The sequence below is a fragment of the Bubalus kerabau genome, chromosome 7 (assembly GCF_029407905.1).
Source record: "Bubalus kerabau isolate K-KA32 ecotype Philippines breed swamp buffalo chromosome 7, PCC_UOA_SB_1v2, whole genome shotgun sequence".
NCBI lineage: Eukaryota > Metazoa > Chordata > Mammalia > Artiodactyla > Bovidae > Bubalus > Bubalus kerabau.
Window position 1 is genome coordinate 45835034 of NC_073630.1, and position 22601 is coordinate 45857634.

The following is a 22601-nucleotide window of genomic DNA, read 5'->3' on the forward strand; positions in this document are numbered from 1 at the left end:
TGTTTGCATTTGTACATTTGGATAAATGGAAGTTTTTACTTCTCATGAGGTTCAATTTATCATTTAGTGTATACTTAACTCATTTCTGCGTCCTGTCTAAAAATTCTATGCCTACTCCAAGATCACAAATACATTCTGTTCCCCTCCACTCAATAAGCTTAACAGCTTTAGCTTTTATGTTTATATATATGATTCAAATTGAATTAATTTTTTGTGTAAGACATATGGTAGGAGTCAAAGCTATTTTTTCATGTTCATATCCAGTTGTTACAGCACTGACTGGTGAACAGAATTTCTTTATAGAATCGTTTTGGCACCTCTGTGATCAATCAAGTGAATATGTACATGCAGATCTGTCTTCATCATTCTTTTTGTCTACACTTATGCCAGAATTATACTTTCTAGATTATTACAGGCTTATAAGTAAGTCTGGGAATTAGGTAGCATACATCATCAAATTTGTTTCTTTTACAAAATCATCTTGCTTATTCTAAGTCCTTTGTACTTGCATATTATTTCTTAGAATCACTTCGTCAATTTCTATCAAAAAGCTTGCTAAGATTTTGACTGAGGTTGCATGGAATTTATAGAACACTTGGGAAATAATAGTATCTGTTTTTATCTTGCTTTTCACTTTTAGAGTTTATTTTATTGAAGTATAGTTGATTAGAATGCTGTGTTAATTTCTTTTGTGAAGCAAAGTGATTCAGTATATATATATATATATATATATATATGAATATATAATGTATAATTCAGTTATATATATACACATACATATACATTCTTTCATATTCTTTTCCATTATGGTTTATCACAGGATATTGAATATAATTGCCTGTGCTATATAATAGGACCTTGTTGTTTATCAGTTCTATATATAATAGTTTGCCCATGCTACTCCCAAACTCCCAATTCATCCCTCATCCAAATAATAATATATTAACACACTATTGGAATTTCCAGTCTAATATTATGATATAGCTCTCCTCTTATTTAGTTCTTTGCTCAGAATTATCTGTAATTTTTAGCTTATAAGTCTTCCATATCCATCATTACATTTATTTATAAGTATTTTGTGTTTTCATATTACTGAAAATGGTACTATTTTAAACATTTTATTTTCCAATTATTCATTGGTAATAAATAGAAATGCAATTAATTTTTGTATACTGTAACATAACTAAATTCACTTACTGAGTTATTTTGTGGCTTACTGTATTTGTAGATTCCTTGAAATTTTCTACATAGAAAATCCTATCATTTGAGGATAAAGCAATTTTATTTTTTCCTTTCTGATCTGTATGACTTTGTGGTCATTTTTTTCCTTTCACTGGTTAAGAACAGCAATATAATGTTGAATAATGAGAATAGATGATGAATGAGAGTAGAATTCTTGCACTCTTCTGGAATTTAAGATTAAGCACTTAAAAGTTTACCATTATGTCAGCTGAGATTTTTTCTTTAAAGACATCCTTTATCCAAGTGAGGAAGTTCCCCCTAATTTCTAGTTTGCTGACAGTCTGCTACCATAAATGTGTTGAACTCGAGTTTTCCTGCATCTATTAAAATGATCATCTATTCATTTAACAAATCACATTGAGTTCTGAATATTGAAACAATCTCACAGTTTTGGAATAAACTCCACTTCACCAGGTTCTATTATCCTTTTCAAACATTGCTGATTTCTTTTGCTAATATACAGTCTATCTAATACACAGTCTACCATATATTGGTATTTCATGAACACAGACACTCTTATAAGGTTTGGTCAGGTTGGTGCTACCTTATTTTATAAAAGTCTCTGTGAAAGTTTCCTCCTTACATAATTGATTACATATGGATATGGTGTTTCATTTCTGGGAAGGTCTCTAATTATGAATTTAAATTATTTAACAAATATTCAAAAAATGTTTTTCTTTTGTCTCTGACCTTAAATTGTGTGTCCCTCAAGGTATTAGTTTGTTTAAATAATCAAATTTATTGTCAGAGTGTATTTACATTATTCATATTATTCCTTCAGGATCTTCTAAACATTTGTAGGATTTATGGTAAAGTCCATAATTACTGATATTGATAATTCTGCTTCTTATTTCTTTGACTTTCATCTAGGGGGTTATTAATTTTATTAAACTTTTCAAAGAAATCACTTTAAATTTTATTAGTTACCTCCATTTCTATTCATTTTATTTATTTCTAATCTAAATTTTTTCTATTTATTTTGGGCTTAATTTACTCATTTTTTTCTAATTTTCCAAAATGGATTTATTCTGAACTTTTTTACTTCCTTATATAAGCATTTAAAATTTCAGCAATTCTTTAGTTATATTCACACTTCTTGATATATAACTTTTTCCTTATCACTCAGTTTGAAATATTTTAAATATCCCTATGATTTTATGATATACTTAGAAATGTGTTAATTTCCAAGTATTTAAGAATTTTCTAGACACCTTTGTAATGATTTCTAATTTCAGTCAGAGCACATAAATTATTTGAAACTTACTCAGACATATTTTACAGTCCAGCATATGATCTATCTTTATAAATGTTTCCTATGCACTTCAAAATAATTTATATTCTGCAGTTTGGGAAAGCAGCATTCCACATATGTAAGTATGATTAGCATCTCTGACAGTATTAATTATTCTATATTCTTACCAAATTTTTTGTCTAATTGTTCTATCAATTAATGACAAGGAGTATTAAAAATCACAAACTATAACTGTAGTTATGTATATTTTAAGCTCTGTTCTAGGCACATCCATACTTTTATAATTATTATATTTTCATGATGAATTGATTGTTTAAATCATTTTTTAAATCTCTGTATCTATTGTTATATTTAAAATCCTGAAATGTACTTTGTGTAATATGTTAATATGACCATTCTAAGTATCTTTTGAGTAGTATTTAATGGGCCTACCTTTTTCTATTCTTTTATGTTCAGCCAATCTGTTTCCCATATTTGAAATGCATCTCTTATAATAGCATGTAATTATACTTTGCTTTTAATTCCCTATTGTCAATCTCTGCCAGTTACAGTGTTTACTCCTTTTATACTTAATACAATTATTGATATAGTTTTTAGCTACCATCCTGACATTGGCTTACTATTTCTCCCATCTGTTCTTATCATTTTTCCATTTCCTATCTTCATTTGGATAAATCGATCCATTTTAAGTATTTATTTTTATCTACACTATTAGCTTTTTAGTTTTTCTCTTATTTTTTATTGGTAAAGGTGTTCTGTATTGCTTTAGGGATTACAATATGTGTTCTTAATTTACCAGAGTCTGTTTTAAAGTTTTAAAAGTACATTATGCTACTTCATGTGTAATATAAGGGTCTTACAAATATACCTCCCTTTTTCTTTCTTGGTCCATTGTCATAGGTTTTATTTGTATTTAGTGCCGTAATATCCACAAATCTATTACTATTAATTTGCTCTATATAGCAAATTGGCTCTGAAATTAAGAGGGAAAAAAGGCAGTCTGAAAAAAAGGGGGAGCAGTCTGATATATTTATCCACAATTTGCCATTTACAATAATATTTCGTTTATGTTTATCTGTGTTTCTATCTGGAATCATTTTTCTTTAGTGCAAAACACTTCCTTTAATATATATTATGTGCTATCCTATATTGATAAAATTGTTCTGCTTGTGTTTATTTGAAAGGCTTCTATACTATATTGCCCTATTTCTTTTTATAGTATTAGAAAAATAAACCAGGCATTTAGTATACAGTAAGGTAAAAAGTAGGTTAGGAAGCAACAGTTAGAACTGGACATGGAACAACAGACTGGTTCCAAATAGGAAAAGGAGTACATCAAGGCTGTATATCATCACCCTGCTTATTTAACTTATATGCAGAGTACATCATGAGAAACACCGGACTGGAAGAAGCACAAGGTGGAATCAAGATTGCCGGGAGAAATATCAATAACCTCAGATATGCAGATGACACCTCCCTTATGGCAGAAAGTGAAGAGGAACTAAAAAGCCTCTTGATGAAGGTGAAAGAGGAGAGTGAAAAAGTTGGCTTAAACTCAACATTCAGAAAACGAAGATCATGGCATCTGGTCCTATCACTTCATGGCAAATAGATGGGGAAACAGTGGAAACAGTGTCAGACTTTATTTTTGGGGGGCTCCAAAATCACTGCAGATGGTGACTGCAGCCAGGAAATTAAAAGACGCTTACTCCTTGGAAGGAAAGTTATGACCAACCTAGATAGCATATTGAAAAGCAGAGACATTACTTTGCCAACAAAGGTCCGTCTAGTCAAGGCTATGGTTTTTCCAGTGGTCATGTATGGATGTGAGAGTTGGACTGTGAAGAAAGCTGAGCGCTGAAAAATTGATGCTTTTGAACTGTGGTGTTGGAGAAGACTCTTGAGAGTCCCTTGGACTGCAAGGAGATCCAACCAGTCCATTCTGAAGGAGATCAGCCCTGGGATTTCTTTGGAAGGAATGATGCTAAAGCTGAAACTCCAGTACTTTGGCCACCTCATGGGAAGAGTTGACTCATTGGAAAAGACTGTGATGCTGGGAGGGATTGGGGGCAGGAGGAGAAGGGGACGACAGAGGATGAGATGGCTAGATGGCATCACTGACTTGATGGACGTGAGTCTAAGTGAACTCCGGGAGTTGGTGATGGACAGGGAGGCCTGGTGTGCTGCGATTCATGGGGTCGCAAAGAATTGGACACGACTGAGCGACTGAACTGAACTAAACTGAACTGAAACGTAAAAAGTGAAATGAAGGAGAAATTAGGGAGAACTGTAGGAATGTGCAGAAGAGGCACTTCACCCAGTCTTGAAGGAGTCAGTAAAAGTGTATAATAAAAGTGATATTGCAACTATCTGAACAATGAAAAGAAGCATATTGATGAGTGAGAGTACAGATCAGTTTTTTTTTTTTTTTCACTCTAAGGAAAATACGATTGACCAAAATCCTATACTGCATTTAGATTGTTTCCTTTATTCCTCCCTTCTTTTAATTACCTATTTACTATTTTAAATAGCAGTATATTTGAATATTTCATGTTTGTACTTGCATGATTTACTCATAATAAAACTCGTATAATTAAATATTTGAGGTGAAAGTTATGCACAATTTTCATCTTTTAATCCAAGCTAAATGGTAACATTTTTCCTAGAATGGTTATACAAATTTGCATTCCCACCAGCAGCCTATGAGAGTAACAGGCTGGAACTTATTCCTGGAATTTATTGCCGTCTCAGGTTCCTCATTAGCCTTTCCTCTGCTATTATTGTTGGGGCCACCTACAGATCTCCATCTTTCCCAATTCCCAGGAAAAGTTCATGCTAGAGGTTGGAGGCTTCCAAGACTCCTTCAGAGCATCATTCTTGACCTGTGATACAGATAACCTTTCCTGCCAGGCCAACTCCATCTTATGCCCTATACAAGCTCTGGCCTGATATGTATCCTTGGTCCCCTGCTCTGATAAATAGCTTAGGATCTCAGTTTCCTACAAAATGAGCTTCCTACCTTACTTAAACTTTCCCCTCCTAGGAGCTGAAGGTTTGCCTCTGGATCCCATTCCTTTGTCTGTATCCACCATGGAATGGTGAACAAAATCTTTTGATGTCAATTATTTCTCGGTACTTCTCAATGTCACCTACTCTGAAATCAATGTCACTGTGCTCCATTTACTGATAAATAGGCTTCCTACAGGCCATCTCCAAGTACTTTGACTACATTCACATTTTTTAAAAAAAGCTTTAAGTCATAAAAATCTTCATTGCAATAACCAAATTCATTTTACACCTTCAATCACATCAGAGATATTCATACATATTGAACACAGAATACAAATTTACAAGACAGACTAACCTAATTTCAACACAGCTTGAAATTCTTTGTTGTTACAGTGAAGACTATCTTTGCTTCCTGCAAGTGAGTTATCAGAAAAAGAAATTCACTTTTAATGATCTCACATTTTATATATAAAAAAATAGCACCTGCCTATTCCATGTAAGAAAAAAAAAGATCCTTCAATGATAAAAGATGCAAGAGAGGTTATATTTTGCTTGATTGTACATATTTTGGAAATAAAAGTATATATTTGCATTTTATTTTCCTTCTTTAATAGTGCAGTATTTATAATACTGCATCATAAATCAGTGAAGACTTGTGCCTTTACTGGGTCTACCTATTAACAAAGTTTTCTGTGGAATACAGCTACATACAAGATGTAGACCTCAGTAATCCTTAAGATATCCACAGAGACGGTAAGGGGTAGGTACCTACACACATATTAGCTAACTCTATGCAGTGTTCTTATTTTAGAGTTTGAATATCTTTCATGATATGCAGATATAATCCTAATTTCTTCTTATTCCAATATTTTGCCCCAGAGTCATATGGAATATCTGAAAAAGTCAATAAGGAATAGTGGGAAAACACATTTTAGTGTTATCTCCACCACACACACTCACACACATGTGAAACACCTATGAGCAGGATCACCGTTAATCTGTTCATAACACCAGCAACAGACATAACATTCAATGTGCATTCACAGGATGGAAGCGTGCCAGCGCTCCGTCTGGTATCTTCTAGTGACCTTCTTTAGCCAGACCAGAGGATACAGTACAGAAACTTCAAGTTAGGAATTGGTTTTCTTGATTGCTTGCCACCAGTAGCAACCTGAAATATGAGATAGACACTCCTACAAATTTCTATGACAGGGAGCATGAAAATTTACACTGTTAACTTCATTCCCTCAACTTAGGCCACATATCCGAACCTCTCTTTCAAGTCTCATCTCAAATGTTGCTTCTTCCATGAAAACACTTTCTGATCTCCCAGAGAAAATGTGAAGACTCTAAAGGTGCTTTATATAAATCATAAGATAAATAAGAGTTGATAAGGTGGAGGATTTGGAGAGACCTACAGGATTAGAAAGGGCACTTCACTCAGAGAGTGAGTCAGGAAAACGTTTCTGGGTCAGTGATACCTAAACTAACATTTCAAAGATAAAAAGAGCTAGGCAGACAGGTGAGTTAGTTCTAAATGTTATTTAGAACCTTAATTACCTTGATTTGTTAAGGAAATTACCTTAAGATAAAAAGAGCTGGGCAGACAGGTGAGTTAGGTCTAAATGTTATTTAGAACCTTAATTACCTTGATTTGTTAAGGAAATTACCTTAAGAAATTACCTCAATTTCTTTTTTTTTAATTTAATTTTATTTTTAAACTTTACATAATTGTATTAGTTTTGCCAAATATCAAAATGAATCTGCCACAGGTATACATGTGTTCCCCATCCTGAACCCTCCTCCCTCCTCCCTCCCCATTCCATCCCTCTGGGTCGTCCCAGTGCACCAGCCCCAAGCATCCAGTATCGTGCATCGAACCTGGACTGACAACTCGTTTCATACATGATATTTTACATGTTTCAATGCCATTCTCCCAAATCTTCCCACCCTCTCCCTCTCTCACAGAGTCCATAAGACTGTTCTATACATCAGTGTCTCTTTTGCTGTCTCATACACAGGGTTATTGTTATCATCTTTCTAAATTCCATATATATGCGTTAGTATACTGTATTGGTGTTTTGCTTTCTGGCTTACTTCACTCTGTATAATAGGCTCCAGTTTCATCCACCTCATTAGAACTGATTCAAATGTATTCTTTTTAATGGCTGAGTAATACTCCATTGTGTATATGTACCATAGCTTTCTTATCCATTCATCTGCTGATGGACATCTAGGTTGCTTCCATGTCCTGGCTATTATAAACAGTGCTGCGATGAACATTGGGGTACATGTGTCTCTTTGTACTGTGTACCAAACACTGTGTTGAGTATTTTCAAAGCTTTAACATGTTTTCTCTGCTTAATAACTTTCTTTTACCCAGGATAAAGGCTATGGATTGTCCTTAACTTGTATTCTCTTTCACATACCACTTATAACTCATCTTGTTGACTTTCTTTTTACATGAATTTTATTGGAATATAGTTGCTTTGCAATGTTGTTAATTTCTACTGCACAGCAAGATGAATCAGCCATAGTTATACATATATCCCCTCCTTTTTGGACTTCCTTCCCATTCAGGTCACCACGGTGCATTAAGTAGAGTTCCCTGTGATATACAGTATAGTCTCATTCGTTATCTACTTTATACAGAGAATCAGTAGTGTACATGTGTCAATCCCAATCTGTTGGGAAGCCCAGTACAAAATAGCCAATTAAAAAAAGTCCTTGGGAAAATGGCGAAGGGCCAAAAATACCCCAGCTTGATGTGCCCGGACAGAAAAACATCTCCTGCCTTTGGTTATGCCCGGCGCCAAGATTTAATAATAAATATTAAAGATGTTGCTTGAGAAAACGGGTTATGAGATAAACTCATGGGTCACTTAGAGCGCGCTGTCCTTAAAATATTTTTACTGATTAGGTGTTAACCCCATACGCGCTCTGCTGGCTGTATACTCTAAGCTCTTTGTTCCTACTTCTATAAAAAGGCTTGACTGCAGAAATAAATTTGCCAGTCCTTGCAAGAGACTGTCCGAGTGTCATTCTTTCAGGTTCGTCGCTTCCAAGTCCCGGGGAAAAAATCCCCAACACCTACCAACCCCTGTTTCCCCCAGGTATCTATATGTTTGTTCTCTACACCTCTGTGTCTACTTCTGCTTTGCAAATAAGATGATCTATGCCATTTTTCTAGATTTCACATATATGCATTAATATATGATATTTGCTTTTGTCTTTCTGAGTTACTTCATTCTATATGACATGCTCTAGATCTATCCATGTCTCTACAAATGACCCAATTTGTCCTATTAAAATAAATCCAGATTGCAATCCCTCCCACCACCTCAGCTGCTTCCACGCCAACCTAAGCACCATATTCCCTTGACTGAATCACTGCAATAGCCTCCGAATTCATCTCCACCTCTGGCTGCTGAGATGTCCTACACTTCAACTTTAAATGTAAGTCAGATGATGTCACTCCTCACTAAAACTCTACACCGTCCCACCCCCTTCCCCTCAGAAGAAAGGCAAAATCCCTTCAAAAGCTAGAAGATCCCACATGATCTGATCTTTGCCTTTCGTTCCCTACCTCATCTCATTTCCTAAAACTTTTCCCATCACGTCCACTGCCCCAGTCACAGCAGCCTTACTGTATTTTTGCAATATGTCAACCCTGCTCCTGCCTCAGGGCTTTGTATTGGCTGTCCTCTGTCCCTGAACAGCTCTTTCCAAAACATACACTAGCACTCTTCCTTACCTCCTTTGCTCAAATGGAACTTTCTCTGTGAAGCCTGTTCTGATTCCTGTATTTAAAAGTGTACCTCTCTCCCCAGTCCCTATTTCCAAATTCCCTCTGCCCTGCTCTTTTTCCTCCCATATCATTCATCCGCTTATCATGTATAACACAATTCATTTCTTTATTATGTCTATTGTTTAGTTTCAATCTTCTTTCCCTAGAAACTGATCTTATGAGGTCATATGTCTTTGTCTATTTTATTCACCAATATATACCAAGCATCTGTTTTAGTCTTTAGTATAGAGAAAAGTGAAAATGTTAGTCACTCCATCATGTCCAACTCTTTTCGACCCCATGGACTGCAGCCTGCCAGGCTATCTGTCCATGGAATTCTCCAGGCAAGAATACTGGAGTGGGCTGCCATTCCCCTCTCAGGGGATCTTCCTGACCCAGGGATTGAACCAGGGTCTCCAGCATTGCATGCAGATTCTTTACCATCTGAGCCACCAGGGAAGCCTTAGCATAAAGAAGGCACTCACCAAACATTTTTTCATTGATGAAATTAAATTATTTAATCATTTCAATAAGTCCTTGAAGTAGGAACTCTAAAAGGATCATTAACTACCTTATCCACTCTTGGCCAGTTATTGACCAAGTAAAGATTCAAATACAGTTAGGCTCCAGAGGTCAGGCCCTTAGCCCTGGCTCCCACTTTGTTACCCATCCTCAGCACTATCCTGTGATCCCTTTGGGACAGGGATGGTATGTTTCTACATATCTAGTTATTGCTTCAGTGATATACACAGTACTTTGCAAACAGTAGGTGCTCAACATTTATGTAACTCTGTTTGGCCAGCTCGTCCCAAGCAACATGACCTTTACTGCTACAGTGCCTTCCTGCACTGGCTCTTGTAACATCTGCCCTAAGAACATACTATGCTCACCCAGGAGTCAGAGGAATGATGTGAGTAAACCGAGGCCCAGGGAGGTCCAGTAGCCTACCCAAGGCTATACTTAGCAAACAGTCAAGACCGAGATCTGGATCTTGAGACACTGCAGTCATTTCTCCATTTGTGACTTGAATTTTTAAATACAGACATATCTATACCCTTCAAGTGCAAGTTAACAGAGGCAGGGACTTTTGGTCTCTTCTATGTGCCTTGCAATAGATGTACCCCAATGGTAGGTACACCAAGGTACCTAGGTACCTTGTTTATTAATAAATAAATAAATACTTGTTTATTTCCAACAAGGCCCAAGCTGGACTGGCACGAACAGGAGAACTAACACAATTTACCTGGATGGTCAAGCAGAGATAATGAGAGGAAGTAAAATATGAAACAGACTCAGGAAAGCAGCTAATAAGCAACAAATTTCATCTTTAAAAGAAGTCACAGTTTCAGAGATGGAGTTGGAAGTTAAATAAAATTTGAAAGTTTTTTTGATCAGTATTCTCCATGGTTTTCATTTTAATTTAAAGGGGAAAAAACAGCAAGGCCTTGAGCAAGACTGATAGACTGCTACATGATCAATTCCTTCCTTGTCCCCATTGTAAAAACAAAACCATAAATTACAATAATTCTTACTTTTGGCTAAATGATTTTCAGCAGCATGGCTGGATGGTGACAGCCCAAATAATCATGGATTCATCATTTCTCACAGCCCAGAATCACAATACTAGAGCTGTTCTCCTTTGTCAAAAAACTGTGGCTCTCCCAGAGTAAATAATGTTGGGGAAAAAAAAAAGAGAGAGAGAGAGAGAGAGAAAAAAAACCTGGTAAATAATTTAAATTTTTCATTTGTGTTCAAATGACTTTTCCTCCCTTTCTACAAGCAGCTTTGGGATAATATCAATATCTTGTGATTGATAAGACATGGCCTGATACTCTACAGCTTTTTAGCTTAATTTTCCCTTCTAATGAATGTCTTTTGATTTCTACAAAACTCGAAAGTTTGCTTAGGACCTATGTTTATCTCACAAGCATTTGAGACAGTGCCAGTGACCATAAGCAGATACTCCTTGCCTAAAAGGGAAATGTTACACAGTTTTGTAGCACAAGTGACTAAATTAAATCTGAAAGGAGGTAACAGAAAAAAAGGCATTAAAAGAGAAGGTGACAGAACCTGGCCCCCATTTCATCCCTGCAGTCCTTTGATCTGGGATACTTTTGCATAAGGGAGCCATGTTATATAAACTGAAACCATGACTCTCAAATGGTAAAGACTTCTGTTTTTGATTGAAACTAATACAAATTCTTGGGTTTGTATCATACAGCAACCCCAAAGGTTTCTTCTTTCCCTTATTTAAATCTCTTTCCCTCCCCCTCTCACAGAGATTTATTCTAAGGAACTGGCTCATGTGATTTGTGTGGGCAGCCAAGACCAAAAGCCACAGAACAGACTAGAAATTCTTAGGTAGGGAGCTGGAACATTTCTGAGGTAAAACTCCCTCTTCCTCAGGGAAATCTCAGTTTTGTTCTTAAAGTCTTTCAACTAATTGTATGAGGCCCACTCCCACTACTGAGACCCACTCCTCTACAAACTTCCCTGGTGGTTCAGACAGTAAAGCATCTGCATGCAATGCAGGAGACCTGTGTTTGATCCCTGGGTCACAAAGATCCCCTGGAGAAGGAAATGGCAACCCACTCCTGTACTCTTGCCTGGAAAATCCCATGGACAGAGGAGCCTGGTAGGCTAACAGTTCATGGGATCGCAAAGAGTTGGACACAACTGAATGACTTCACTTTCTTTTCTTTCTTTTCCTCTACAAACTAACTATAGATGTTAACCACATCCACAAACGACCTTCATGGCAACACCTGGAGTACTATTTGAGGAACACATCAAATTAACCATCATTGGGAACTCAGAGTTTAGTGGAAGAGATAGGCAATGAATAAAAAACTACACATGATGTAAATCACAGCTATATACAGAGGAGTTAGACTAACCTAGGGATCACAGAGTCTTCCCTACAAAGGTCCAGCAGAGACCTAATAAGTGAGCAGGAGTTAGGCCAGAGAAAAGGAATGGTATTGCAGCATTCCATAGGGCTTTTTCAAAAGCCCTGAGTCCAGAATGAACCTGGCATATCTGAGAAATGGAAAAGGGGCCAGGGCAGCTAGAGCCTAAGAAGTTCTGCACCCCAGCGTCCTTAGTGAACAAAAAAGAGTAATTTACAGAACTAAAAGCTTTGGTTTGCACTGGATTCAGGCACTTAGCCTGGTGTGCTTAAGATATCTTTGGGAGAAACAGACTTTTTCTTCTTCTATTGATGTTATGATTAAAATCTTCTTGTGGTCCTATTACATGTAGAATAAAGTGTTTGTCCTCCAAGAGTTTTTAGGATCAAATAGTGCCCTGCACCCTTGATAGCAACTCCTGCTACTTTTCTTCCTAACTACCAAACTCCCATTACATCTTTAGTTCTCAAACTGGCCAGTACTAGTTCAGTCTCTGGGCCTTTGAACTTGTTCTTTCTTCTGCTCTCATCACCATTCCCCAAGATTTCACACAGCAGGCTCCTTCTGAGCTTTCAGATTTCAGCTGAAAATACCACCTTCTCTGTCCTATGTTTTTGTTTTTTTTTTTTTGAGATGAGAACTTTTAAGATTTACTCTCAGCAACTTTCAAATATGCAATACAGTATTACTAACTGTAGTACCCACTTCTGTACCCTGCATCCCCATGTAATGGAATGGGGATGGAAATTTGTTCCTTTTGTCCCCCTTCACTATTTCACCAGGATGCCCCCTCCCCTAGCTTGGCTTCAGGCAACCAACCTGTTTTCTATGAATTCATTTGTTTGGTTCTTTCTCCCTTCCTTTCTTCATTTATTTCTTTTCACATATAAGTGAGATCAGTTATTTTCTCTTTCTCTGACTTAACCAGAATAATGCCCTCAGGTTCAAATCTAAGGTCATGGAGGAAATCTGTCATGGAATCTGTCCCATTTTTGTCATCATCATCTGACTCTACTTATCCCATTTCTTTCCTTACTTTTTATCTCCATTCACTTGCATGAAAATTTCATAAGAGCAGAGATTCTGAGAGTAAGCATTTAATGCATAGTTTTAAAAATATAGGAGGGAGGTGGGAGGGAGGTTCAGGATGGGGAACACATGTAACCCACGGCGGATTCAAGTCAATATATGGCAAAACCAATAGAATATTGTAAAGTAAAATAAATAAATTTTTTTAAAAAAGAAAAAAATTAAACATATAGATATAATACTTTTGGTAAATAACCTTTGAACTATATTCATCTCCACAATGAAACTAATACTGCATATTTTGTCTGTCAACAAGACCACCAGACTATGCAATGGCACATTATTTAACATACTTGCAAATCGTGGAGGGACACAAAAGTGATTCTTTTATATACAACTAGAGACTAAACTTTTTTGTGGTTTAACTGGAATATTTTTGTATTTCTGATTTTTGCTTGGCTTCTTTATCAGCAAATCCATGTCTCTCAGATTAAGAAAAAAAAAAAAAAGGAGCTAGAAGGGACATGATTTAAACAATGTCCCAGACAAGCTATTGCAAGGTAATGCGATATGAAGAAAAACTGTTATAAGACTGTCTGATTATAGAGCAGGAGACCCATTCTAGAATTATACCCATTTTTTCAGTTGAGGATAAATGTCACAAGCTCACAGTATAATAAATGAGTAAGAACAACACAAATTGTAGAGTAAGATGAATGATGATCCAATCTTAGCAACTTGCTCAATTTTTATAAAATGGGTAGATAAAGGCACTTAGCAAAAAAAGGCTGTCATGAGAATTAACTGGGACATATAAAAGCATATATCACTAGGTCTGCCACATAGTAAAGTGCTAAAGTAATAATTATTATTATAGTAATAATAATCACTATTACAATAACATGCAAAGGGTGAGCACAGCATTTTACACTTTCATGACTTTCATACTGACAGTCTGTGTGTGATCCATTTAGGTGATACTCAAGGAGGTCTTGGAGAAGGCAATGGCACCCCACTCCAGTACTCTTGTCTGGAAAATCCCATGGGCAGAGGAGCCTGGTAGGCTGCAGTCCATAGGGTTGCTAAGAGTCAGACACGACTGAGCGACTTCACTTTCACTTTTCACTTTCATGCATTGGAGAAGGAAATGGCAACCCACTCCAGTGTTCTTGCCTGGAGAATCCCAAGGACAGGGGAGCCTGGTGGGCTGCCGTCTATGGGGTCACACAGAGTCGGACATGACAAGCGATTTAGCAGCAGCAGCAAGGAGGTCTGGGAAGGAACCACTGAGTTATAGGCACGGACATAATGAAGACTGAGTAATGACTTTTACTCAGCAAGTAAAAGCATTCCAGGAGCCTCCAGCCTCAACAGGTCTAGGCAATAGTTCCAGAACTCAGAATGCCTCTATATTTTTTTTAAGTTGTTTTCATCTCAGTAGAGAAGACACAGGCAAAGACAAATGTGAATTCCAAGATGAGAGTTGTCCTGAGAAGAATGATAATATCTACTAACTTTAAAAAGAAGTCAATTCTTATATGTAGAAATGAACATATGGATACCAAAGAGGGAAGGAGGAGTAAGATCAATTGGGAGATTGGGATTGGCATATATACACTATTGATACTATATATAAAATATATGACTAATGAGAACCTGGGCTTCCCTGGTGGCTCAGATGGTAAAGAATCTGCCTTCAATGCAGGAGACCTGGGTTCCATCCCTGGGATGGGAAGATCCCCTGGAGGAGAGTATTGCAACCCATTCCAGTATTCTTGCCTGGAGAATCCCCAAGGACAGAGGAGCCTGGCGAGCTACAGTCCATGGGGTCACAGAATCAGACACGACTGAGTGACTAAGCACAGCACACACAATGAGAACCTACTGTCTAGCACAGGGAACTCCACTCAATACTCTGTGGTGACCTAAATAGGAAAGAAATCCAAATAAGAGAGGATATATGTAAACATACAGCTGTTTCACTTTGCTATATAACAGAAACTAACACTATAAAGTAACTATACTCCAACAAAGAATACATACAATGAAGAAAAAAGAAGTCAACTCTCCCTGTTTCTTGGCGGAGTCACAGTCGTCTAATGGGTATCCCTATGGCTGCTATAACAAATGGCATGGCACTCTCCTGGCATCTTCCTTCACTTGATTAAACAGTTGATTCCTTGGTTCCCTCCTCCTTATTGATTTGCCTTCTGTACTCCTTTTAAAATCTGCCTCTTAAAAAAGTCTAGTCTGTATGCAAGACCACAGAACCAGGACACTTGGCAAAAGAGGGGAATGCTGGCCTGCCCCTGCCTCAGCTTCCCCAGAGCCTCACTTTGGTGCCCCCTTGTGAGGTTAGCCCAACCCCTCTCCTCCCTACTCTTAGAACTGACTGCTATCCAGTCAAAAATAGAGAGACCACAGCCTTATAATTCTGAAACAACTGGCTTATTTGTTTGTGTGCCTGGCTGGCTCTTGACATAACATAACTTCAAAGTTTTCATTAAAAAACAAACAAACAACAACAAAAAGTGGCAATGTCCCTTCTGGTAGAAAACCATGGCATCTTGTTAAATGTCAGAAATGTTTGGGAAGGCCAGGCTTAATGAAACTGAGTTCAGCTGAGTGCCTGCTATCTTCTGGAACTGTTCTGAGGATACAACACAACATGGTATATTTCCTGCTCTTAAAAAAATCCTGCCTTTTAGGAATGACAGACCATGAAACAGGCAATTGCTTTACAGTGCCAATAGTTAGAACATTGAGTGATGGGAGCAAAAAGCTTACACGCCCTAACCCAGATCAGAGGCTGGGGTGGGGAGGACTACGAATGGCTTCCTGGAGGAAGTAGGAACCAACCAGGATATAGAAACCCTTCTCAACATACGATGTCTGAGGCTGACCTACAAAAATAAGATTAGGAGCCAAGACAAGAATGTAGAACCAGAGACATTATCTGAATCACTGGGTCACATGAAGACAGGTAGGGGCTTAAGTCAGGCTCACTTAGAGAAGACTTCTCATTGGTTTTTCTACCTCTTTTGATTTTGAGAACAGCATGATCAACAGAGGGGACTGACAGGAGGGCAGGGCAAGTACAGTCATATACCTGAGATGGTGGGTTCAGAACTTACTGAAATCTGGTGCCTGCCAGAACAGACGAAGCATGCTGAAATGGAAGTCAGCAGAATTAATAAAAGCCTGGAAAAAATATCATGTTTCTAAGACTCAAAGAGTCAGAGAAAGTTCTCAAGGCCCTGTGCCCCCAAAACTTCAAGCATCTGCTAAGGCTCTTTATTTTTTTTTTTAATATAATTTATTTTAATTGGGGGCTAATTACTTTACAATATTGTATTGGTTTTGCCATACATCAACATGAATCCGCCACGAGTGTACACATGTTCCAATCCTGAACTCCCCTCCCACCTCCCTCCCCATACCATCCCTCTAGGTCATCCCAGTGCACCAGCCCCAAGCATCCTGTATCCTGCATTGAACCTGGACTGGTGATTCGTTTCATATATGATACTATACATGTTTCATTGCCATTCTCCCAAATCATCCCACCCTCTCCCTCTCCCACAGAGTCCAAAAGACTGTTCTATACATCTGTGTCTTTTTGCTGTCTCTCATACAGGGTTATCGTTAACCATCTTTCTAAATTCCATATATATGCGTTAGTATACTGTATTGGTGTTTTGCTTTCTGGCTTACTTCACTCTGTATAATAGGCTCCAGTTTCATCCACCTCATTAGAACTGATTCAAATGTATTCTTTTTAATGGCTGAGTAATACTCCATTGTGTATATGCACCACAACTTTCTTATCCATTCATCTGCTGATGGACATCTAGGTTGCTTCCATGTCCTGGCTATTATAAACAGTGCTGCGATGAACATTGGGGCACACGTGTCTCTTTGAATTCTGGTTTCCTCTGTGTGTATGCCCAGTAGTGGGATTGCTGGGTCATAAGGCAGTTCTAACAGAACCAGAAGATAGGATTAGTGAAGTAGAAGATAGAATGGTAGAAATAAATGAATCAGAGAGGAAAAAAGAAAAATGAATTAAAAGAAATGAGGAAAATTTCAGAGACCTCCAGGACAATGTTAAACACCCCAACATTCAAATCATAGGAGTCCCAGAAGAAGAAGACAAAAAGAAAGACCATGAGAAAATACTTGAGGAGATAATAGTTGAAAACTTCCCTGGAATGGGGAAGGAAATAATCACCCAAGTCCAAGAAACCCAGAGAATCCCAAACAGGATAAACCTAAGGTGAAACACCCCAAGACACATATTAATCAAAATACAAAGATCAAACACAAAGAACAAATATTAAAAGCAGCAAGAGGAAAAACAACAAATAACACACAAGGGGATTCCCATAGGATAACAGTTGATCTTTCAATAGAAATTCTTCAGGCCAGGAGGGAATGGCAGGACATAATTAAAGTGATGAAAGAAAATAACCTACAGCCCAGATTACTGTACCCAGCAAGGATCTCATTCAAATATGAAGGACAAATCAAAAGCTTTACAGACAAGCAAAAGCTGAGAGAATTCAGCACCACCAAACCAGCTCTCCAACAAATGCTAAAGGATCTTCTCTAGACAGGAAACACAGAAAGGGTGTATAAATTCGAACCCAAAACAATAAAGTAAATGGCAACGGGACCATACTTATCAATAATCACCTTAAATGTAAATGGGTTGAATGCCCCAACTAAAAGACGAAGACTGGCTGAATGGATACAAAAACAAGATCCCCACATATGTTGTCTACAAGAGACCCACCTCAAAACAGGGGACACATACAGACTGAAAGTGAAAGGCTGGAAAAAGATATTCCACGCAAATAGAGACCAAAAGAAAGCAGGAGTAGCAATACTCATATCAGATAAAATAGACTTTAAAACAAAGGCTGTGAAAAGAGACAAAGAAGGTCACTACATAATGATCAAAGGATCAATCCAAGAAGAAGATACAATTATAAATATATATGCACCCAACATAGGAGCACCACATGCTGAGGCTTAAATCATAGAGTGTGTCTAACTTAGAAGATACAAAGATGGGGGTAGAATTTTATATGACTTAAGTTGAAAAAGAAACTGAAGACCAGAAAGGAGTTTGGATATATTGTCAGGCTGGATATTCCTTCTTTCTTGACTTAAAATGAATATTTTATTATATATTATATTATCTCCTTTACCAGAATACACTTAAAAGTGTGTGCCAGATGGTTTCAATGAAAGATATTTTGCTTAAAAAAGTAAGAGAAGTTGTGGGTAGATCTCCACTGGATCCATGCCTAGAGAGACCTGTCCTCTTAAGAGGCTCAGAGGATTCCTGATAGCCCTGGGACCATTTAGTTATGATCTGTCAGGCTTCCTGGGTGGCACAGTGTTAAAGAATCCACCTGCCATAAATGGATAAGGAAGTTGTGGTACATATACACAATGGGATATTAATCAGCTATAAAAAAGAATGCATTTGAATCGGTTCTAATAAGGTGGATGAAACTGGAGCCTCTTATACAGAGTGAAGTAAGTCAGAAAGAGAAACAGCAATACAGTATACTAACGCATACATATGGAATTTAGAAAGATGGTAACAACAATCCTATATGTAAGGCAGCAAAAGAGACACAGATGTAAAGAACAGACTATTGGACTATGAGAGAGAAGGCAAGAGTGAGATGATATGAGAGAGTAGCACTGAAACATTTATGTTACCATATCTAAAATAGAGGACTAGTGCAAGTTCGATGCGTAAAACAGGGCACTAAAAGCTGGTGCTCTAGGATAACCCAGAGGGATGGGGTTGGAGGTGGCGGGGGCGAGGGGGTCAGGATGGGGGCACATCTGTACCCATGGCTGATTCATGTCAATGTGTGGCAGGGGCCACCACAGTGTTGTGAAGTGACTGTCCTCCAACTAAAAAGAAAAAAAAAAGGATCCACCTGCCAATGCAAGAGACTCAGGTTCAATCCCTGGGTCAGGAAGATCTCCTGGAGTAGGAAATGGCAACCCACTCTAGTATTCTTGCCTTGAGAATCTCACGGACAGAAGAGCCCAGTGGGCTACAGCTATGGGGCTGGACACAACTGAGCCTGCACACACACACACTCAGGTATGCCGATGCGAGGCCACCTGGGTACGTTCAGGGCTTGAAAATAAACCAATTTCATGATGGCAAATGCCACTGGGAATCTTCATTTTAAAGAAGGAAGAGTACCACAAAACAAAGTGAAGGAAATTCTCTGCATATACATACTTACATATATATATACCTACATATACAAATCTATACAGATACAATTTTATTATCATTTTAATTATTTTCTCTCCAAAATCTTTAGCAATATGGGAAAAGGACATAGTTCTGTGTATGTATGGTATTTGAAAGCATAAAAGAGAGCTCTGGTAATAAAAATAATGAACTGGCAAGCACCTAGATAGCTACAATATACCAGGACTGCCATCTGATATAAAAGGAATCACACCAGCATCATCTTTTTTCTAGGGAAAAAAATAGTGAATATTAGATTTGTTATATAACTGCCTATAAAATTTTAAGAAATTAAAAAAGATTTAACTACAAAAGGTCTTCATTTCTTCTTAGTTTCTCCTGGTTGGTAAGTTATAGTTTTGTCTTACTTCTCCCCTGTTTCCCACATGTATTCTTATGAGCCTCTTAATAACACAGTTTGATGTTCAACAATTGAATAAAGCATAATTTGAATGGGAATTCCCATTAACATCCACCATTCATTTACAGAGTCTGTTTTCCATTATCTCCCTATTACCCTCATGTACTGAGCTGATAATGCAGTACAAAATGTGCAATTATAAGTGCCCGTGGTGAATACTGCATTTGAAACTCAAGAGAATATTATTGCAGAAATTTGCATGTGGCAGTCTGACCAACCAAGGTTTCTGATTGTCTTCAAAATGTGTAAAGAAAATAATTTTTTAAATCTGATTTTACATTTTTTGAGCCATATCCCCACATCTTCCACTCCCCCACCCACTTTTAGAAACTGCTTTGTTGTAAAACAAGAAGGCAACTGTATTCCAAGGCAAGATGCTCATTACAAAGTCTTACATACTCAGAGCATCATGGTTTTACCCACTTAGGGGTAAGAACAGCTCTTTGAACTCCATCCCAATTGAATAAGATATCCATAATTAGAGCTAAATTACTCTAAATTCTATAAAGAATAACCCTGATCTAGTCTATTGGTAGAAGAAAACTTTTTAATGGCAGCCAAACTTGGGTTTTAAGCTCTTCCTCCCACTAGAATGATGAATCAGAAGGAAAATCAGTTTAGAATCAAGGCAGAGAAAGAGAGCTAGAAAAAAAATAAAGACTTGTCTACTCTGTGCTGTCAAGAGCTGCCCACTGGCTACACTACCATGTTTCAAGCATTACTGTCTGTAGAAAGAGATTTAAGAGACAGTCAAATGAGTGTTTCCTATAGAATTTATAGTTATTGAAAAATGTCAACCTAGCTACCAGGTTCAAATGATTATGGTAGGTAAGTGAGGTTCTGTGTGGATTTCTCTACAAAAAAAGAAACAGTGACCTCATATATCCTGAAAACTCGGCCTCTTTTAAGTCAGCAGACATTTGAGCACTGTACTCTGTGCTAGATTCAGTGTGAAACAAAAGAACGAAACCTGGATTCATGGTTCCCACCACTGCAGGGCCTGTCTACCACCTAAAACACTTAACTTTTAGAATAAAATGTGAAAACTTAAACAGATCCAATACACACACACAAATATATATGTGTATACACACACACACACACATCCCATCTCTGTCATCTTTCCTAACTTTAGCCAGGGACAAGCAGTTTCTATAAAATAAGTTTTCTCAGCTTATTTCTAGGTACTAGACACAAGCTTCAGACATAGATTTAAATGTTGAAACGCTTTCAACATAAAGTAGTGACCAAAAGAAACAGAGCATTTTTTACATAGATCCTAAGGTGATAAACTCTCAGTTAGAATTTAGAGTTAGTTAATAATCATATTCAAATAAGATATAAGGGATGCATTAGCCAAAATTAATCAGATCATCAGGACATTTAGAGCTCCTACTTCAAGGCAATTACAACAAAATATATTCATCAGCTACTAGTTAATTAAATGGAAATCAAATGAAAATACACTTTGCTGCCAGAAGACTGGAATCCTTGGCAGTGATTAACTGTATTGACCAAGGTACTTTTCATTAGAGCTTCCCAGGAAGGGATGATTACAAGCAGTTAATAAAGACAAAATCCACAGACATGGGTGGATAGTTGTGGTGGGGAGAAAAGCATGTGCCAGCACTTCCTCCATCCCCCTAGGCCATTCAGGTCCTAAATATTAAAGGTTCAAAGTAGATTTAGGCTCCTCTGGGTTTGCTCAAATTTTCTGTTCCCATTGGTTTATGAGTCTACCTTGTACCACCTCCTCTGCAGCTTTCATCCTTTTTTATTTTCACCATAATCCTACCACTTAGCCTAACACTGAAAACCACAAAGATTCCTTCATTTTCTTAAAATAAACACTATCCAGTACTCCTGAGCGTAATAACCTTTTGATTACAGTTTGGGGTAACAGGGAGCACAGTGATGACGAATACAAGTTTGAAGACTAGACAGTACTTCCCTGAAATTTCAAATCTATTCCCAACATAGACAAAATAAATTGTTCACCATGTAGGATCCTGTCTCCTGCCAAATTTCTCATGCTCTTTCTCCAAACTCCAATCTCTCACTTTTTCTCCCTTCCCAGACCCTCCCATTCCCCTTCAACAGAGCTGCTGTGAGTAATAACAAACTTCCTGAGACTTGATTTTACAGGATCTAACTTTCAGAACACAAGCAGAGGGACAACTCCTTCCATTATCAAAAATCAATTATTATGGTATTTGCTCTAACAAAAGTTATCCTTCCTAACAGGAATTTTGCCTTCCTTCAAGATCAAGAGGCTCATATCACTGCCTTGTTTTCAAAATAATATATTTTCTCTCCTTTTTTCATCATTCATTCTTTCAAAAAAGAGTTATTCAACATGTAAACCACTATGCTAGGCTTTGGGTAAAATGAAATAGTTGAAAATAAGTGATACAAGACAATATTAGCATATCAAATACTTAAATATCTTTTCCTGATCTCTATAATCATTATGAATATCCCAATGAGTGACTCAATTAATTTAGAGTCTTATTTTGGCTAATGACTAGTTGAAAAGTGGTTATTTGAATTTAACTGGTTCATTTTCAAAATAAAGAATCCTTTGCTTTCAACCAGCTGTTTTTAAATCTCTTGAAATGCCAGGCACAGCTTGAACAGACCTGAAAAATATTATTCTATCA